Source organism: Chaetura pelagica, unplaced genomic scaffold, assembly GCF_000747805.2.
Source record: "Chaetura pelagica isolate M959 unplaced genomic scaffold, ChaPel_1.0 scaffold436, whole genome shotgun sequence".
NCBI lineage: Eukaryota > Metazoa > Chordata > Aves > Apodiformes > Apodidae > Chaetura > Chaetura pelagica.
The window spans coordinates 2979149-2984353 of NW_009953651.1; the positions used below are offsets into that span (position 1 = coordinate 2979149).

Below are 5205 nucleotides of genomic sequence, written 5' to 3' on the forward strand. Positions count from 1 at the left end.
TCTCCGCGCGTGGGGCCCCCCCCCCCCCCCCCCCCCAGACACAGAGGGGACAGATCCCCAGCGGCAGCACCGGCAGTGCTGACTCCCCTTTCTCTGCCGGGCTGTCCCATCCCAGCGCACCCTCCTTTTCCCAGCAGCTCCTGCTGGACCCCTCCAGCTGTCTCCACAAGCCCAAACCATTAGCATTTCCTGCTCAAACATTTCCAATAAATAAATGGAGACATCATGCCACAAGCTCGCAAGTGACCCAGAGGCGGGTCCGAGGCCGGGATGGACACGACCACCCAGCGCCCGACCCCCTGGCTGGGCGCCAGCCTTGCCTTTGTTTGAATTCCCGGGTGAGTAAGCGCTCGGCTGACGCCAGCCAAAATGCTGTAAGAAATTATTTTTTATATTAAATAAATTGTTTTCAGTAAATCTGCTCCTACAGCAAGGTCCAGAAGCTACCCGCAGAACCAGGCTCCCTGCGAGGGAGCTGGAGTCCTCTTTCCTGGCTTTGTCCCAGCTGTGCTGGGGCACACACCCTGCCCGAAGGGGTCCTGCTGGGACTGGCTGTGCTGCAGACACCTCTGACCCACCAGCCCCATGGGTGCAGCGGGGCTCCTGCAGCCGCCTGGCAGGCTGGGCATGCTGTGGTGGATCATCTCCCTGTGGCACATCAGGTGTCTCTGTAGTGAGGAATGAGCCAGGCTCTCTGGTGAGGTGGCACAGGCTTGGGTAGGGGGTTCACTGCCTCTGGGGGTGGCAGCTATCTCCCAACATCAGACCTCCCAAAACCAGCATCTTTGGCTGTGCAAAAGTCCATGCCTTGACATAGCAGTGCTTACCCTGGGGCTGGGAATGCCTAGGGACTGAAAGCCCAGTCTTTTCTCCATTGGTCCTCTGTACCTTTGGGAAACCATCTTTAATGCAAGAGGGTACTGGACATCAGTGTCTGGGCAGGTCATGGTCCATGGGCTGGTCTCCTAACATCTGCCAGTGGGTGCTGATGCAACAGGAAAAATGAAGGGAAAGCAGATCTCTGAAACATGCTTTCCCAGCCCCTGTGGCTCATGCTGTGGTGAGTACTAGAACTAGTCCATCACTTGCCCCTTTCCAGGCCAGCACTCCTCCAGGGTGCCTGGGGGACAAGCGTGTACAGAAGAGGTCAGCATGGCCACAGGGCAGATCCTGAGTGGTCTGTGGACTGGGCTGGGACTCCAGTGACACTGGGATTAATGTGCAAAATAGGTTTAAATAAAGAAATTATGAACCTCTGGCTGTGCCCAGGCAGCACTGATGGCAGGAGAGCTGGAGTCTAATTGGGTTGGTGGTTACGCTCCTTCTTAGGGTGCACAGATTTTGCTCTCTCTGCTCTGGGTTGCTGCCTGGCTTTCAGCTGGAAGAAAAGAAGATGAATTTGGAGCTAACCAAGCTCTGTCATGGTGCTAATTAGGAAAAATGCCAGAGATATAGCTTCCACTATTTTTTTTTCCCTTTAATTATCTTTTGCTGAAGCCAAAACTTTTTTTCAGGAACATGCTGTTTAAAGGCAAAATTTTGGTGTTGAAATTTGCTGAAGAAGTTAAAATGCTTAAAGATTAAAGGAAGTTGAAATGCTCTTTGAAAGAGAAGATGTAGATGTTCTGCTCCAGAAGTCTTAATTCAATGGGATGTTATTTTCTGGCATTATAAGATTTCAAAAACTCAAATAGAGTGAAACCACATTTTAAATACTTTGTTTTCTAGAGAAACAAAATATTTTCTGATTTGAAATTATTTCATTTCCTTAAAGCTTCTGCCTTGCTCAAGGGAAACTGCTGTTGTTCCCAGCTACAGCGGGTAAGAGAGGAGGTGGGAATATGTGTCAGGTGGAAGGAGGCCACCATGGACATGGTGCCTGAATAAGCAGCTACTGAGCCCCTGTGTGTTTGCCTGCAATTCAGCAGAGCGGGAACTGATTTTTTTTCTGTGCCAATGAATGAAATCCCTGGCGCTGTGTGTGTGGTGGGGCTGGGGGGTGAGAGAGCAGGAGATAGGTGCTGCAGAACAGTGTGGCTGGGAGCTCAGCTTCAGGGGCACCCATGGGGTTGTGTGTGGGCACTGCCTATCCCCAGCCACTCTGAGGTCTGAGCCTTGGCGCAGCAGGAAGGCAGCAGCAAGGTCTCCTTCACAGCCCCAGACAGTGCCCCTCAGCAGGACCTGCGACCCTGGCTGCCACCAGGGCTTGGTGCCATCAGCACTTGCAGGCGCTGACAGATGGACCCGGTGAGGGGCTGGTGGGGGCCGGAAACTCCTGATCCCTTTTTATCTGCCCCTCACCCTGCTCTCTCATCTCCCCGTCATGCTCTCTGTCTCGCCTGGTATCTCACGCTCCTATTCCCATGCCTCCCCAGCTGCTGGGGGGGCTGCCCACCCCCTGCAGCACCCCACAACTGGGCACCAACCCCAGGGTCCCTCATCCCAACTGTCGTGCAGGGTTCCAGAACCCCCTGGGATCTGGTGGGCTCTTCAGGTGCCCATTTCTGGTGTTTGCACATGGAACATCAGCCATGGCAACAGGCATGTGCCTGGGGTTGGGCTCTGGGGCAGCAGTGCTTTGTCTCACTGAGTAGTGGGACAAAAGGATCAGGCCCAGCTCAGCATTATCGTGTGCACTGAGGAGGTCAAGGAGAGTTGCTGCTGCCTTCCCCAAATGTGCTGGCAGCTCCCAGGCCAGGTTCCTGCTGGGTGCCAACTGAAAACCAAGCATGCACCTTTCACTTGGCTCTCCTGGCATCCTTGGTCCCCACTGATCCATCGCAACCCCAGCTGGGCAGGGTGGCGGCAGGGGGTCAGGATCCGCCGTTAATGTAGCTGCCCCTAAACCACTGCCAGAGATCAGCTAATCTGATAATTACAGCAACAAAAGCCATTTAGACAAACCATGACCTGACCCCGGGAGGTTGGAATGAAAACATTTTACCCTCCTCTGTCTGGATCCTGCACTGAGAAAACATCTGTATTCGGTGGATGGCTGGGAAAACAGCCTCTGCGCAGCACCCTCTGGGAATGGCCGCAGCTCTGCTCCCTGCTCGCACGCTGCCTGTGCCCAGCCTCAGCCCGGGGTGGGCAGCGCCTCGGGCAGGGCAGCCTAAACCCTTGCTGTGATGCTGGGATAGACTGAGGGCGCCCCGATGCTGGGCAGGGCTCTGGTGAGGAAGAGGATGAGACAGAGGCTGGAGGGGTGCAAGAGTAGACCTTGCAAGGAGGAATGGAGGAGACAGTGTGAATGAAGGAGGCGGAGTGAGCAGAGCTCATCTGTACACTCTCAGAAAGGCTTTTTTTCAGGCCACGCAGGACTCAACAGCGCAGGTTCAGCCTCTGGTCCCCAGCGGTCGCTGCATCTCTGCAGGAACCGCACTGGCCGCTGATCTCCCCCTTGCCTCTGGCTCCCAGGGGGGGCTGAGCACGGGGGTCCGTTCCTGCGTGCAGCTGGGTGATGCATGCCCGGGGGGCTCCTTTGCTCCCGGGAAGGTGTGTGAGCCTTCCCGTTGAGTGGCAGGTCATTGCTGGCTGTCAGTCGGAGGCAGGAGATGAAGGGAGGGTTGCCTCAGGGCTGGCTCCCATGTTTCTCCTGCTTTTACATACATTTTGGTGGCACCCTTTGTGTAGGCTGGGGAGATGAAAGCTCAGGGCCAGAGGGATCTTGCTAACACACAGCCACCCGGCTCGGGGGCCCGGCGGTCTGCTGCTTTGTGCCTGTCTGTCTTGTTCCTGTATTGTTTCCCAGCAGAACCCCACTCTGTGCTGCCAAGGGCATGGGACACCAGCTGGGCTGGAGGCAACCAGTTACACTTGCAGGTAACTCCTGCTGCGACCCCAGCCTCACAGGCACGGGCAGTGGCACAGATGATCTCCACTGGACCGGGACCACTGAGCTCATGTTGCCCAGGAGACTCCAGGTGAGGGCACCAAGACAATGCTGATTTGTGGAAACTAATATTTAATTTTTTTTCTTGCAATTGGCACTGCTCAACCTGCTCCAGTGGTCCCAAAGCAGCAGCTTGGTGCAGCCAGGTTAGCAGGCAGCGCCCCTGTGCCTTCATGGCTTCCCTGCTCTGCACTGGGAAAGGGCTTGGCTGTGTCCCCAGATATTCTGGTGCTCTTTGGAGAGTGGTAGAATTAGAAACCAGTAAGTGCAGTGAGAGCCTGCCAGTCTGGGGACTCCCCAGCACTTCTGTCTGCTCCACAATTAGGATGCACTAAGCACACTTGGTTGGCTTTTCACATCACAGCACCCCACTAGTGCAGCGCTTTACTCCTTGTGAGCGCACGACATGACTCAACCTGGGGTGGGCTCCCCCCATTCACCTCTGATGGCCTTGCCCTCATCAACTGCTTCTGTGCTCAGCACTGCACTGCTCTCATTTAACAGCATCCACAGACCTCAAGACACACAAGTGCTCTTCTTCTGGTTGGGGCTAGAGTTAAGCTTAGGGCTAGCATTAAGGGTAAGGTTAGATTTAAGGTTAGGGTTAGAATTAAAAATAGGGTTTGGAGATGCCCTCACAGCACCTCGACAAGGTCAGTCTTTTGCAGGGGTTCACCACTTTTGCAGAGAGCAGACCTAAAAGCCCTTTCGAGGTTTCCAAGCAGCCTTTTTTCAAGGTCCAACAGGAATTTTGTCTGAGTTGGGCTAAAATCCTCATCAGGGCCAAGGCTTTTGTCTAGTGCTACTGTCTTGCTCCTCTGCTGAAGTTCCCATTACCCTGTTTTCTCTGAAGGCAGAAGCGTTGGCACACTGCTGTGCCGCGGGGCAGCTCTGCCTCTTCCCTGCTCTCATGCTAAGCAAAAAGTGTACTGGGTGGTTCTTCCAGGTGCTGCCCGGAGCTGGGGGAGGCAAGGGCTGTGCCCCCGGGTTCCCTCCCGGGCTGTGGAGCCACCTTTAGCATGGGAGGGAGAGGAGGCGCCAGACTGGTTTTCAGAGGGATCTTGGCTGGGTTAACAAAGCGAGTGTATGACACGGGTTGTCTGCGAAAGCGTTTGGGGACAGCAGGGCCTTTCCCGTCCCGTATCCCCGTGTTTTATGTCACGAGGGGGGTTGGGGTGGTGGGGGGTGTGTGTTGTGCTGCCGGGGATGTTGTTTGCGACGTCCCTCGGAGCTTTTCCCAGGTGCTGCAGGATCGCAGGCGAATTCCCACAAACTTCAAAAGCTGCTGGAGACAGGCGGCGGGTTCCTAACGG

At 55.2% G+C, this 5205-nt stretch overlaps 1 protein-coding gene across 1 annotated transcript in view; it reads left to right on the forward strand.

The window, feature by feature from the left end:
* Nucleotides 1-5205, forward strand: part of GOT1 (glutamic-oxaloacetic transaminase 1, soluble) — an 11129-nt gene that overhangs the window by 352 nt on the left and 5572 nt on the right. The gene's annotated exons all lie outside the window — the stretch shown is intronic.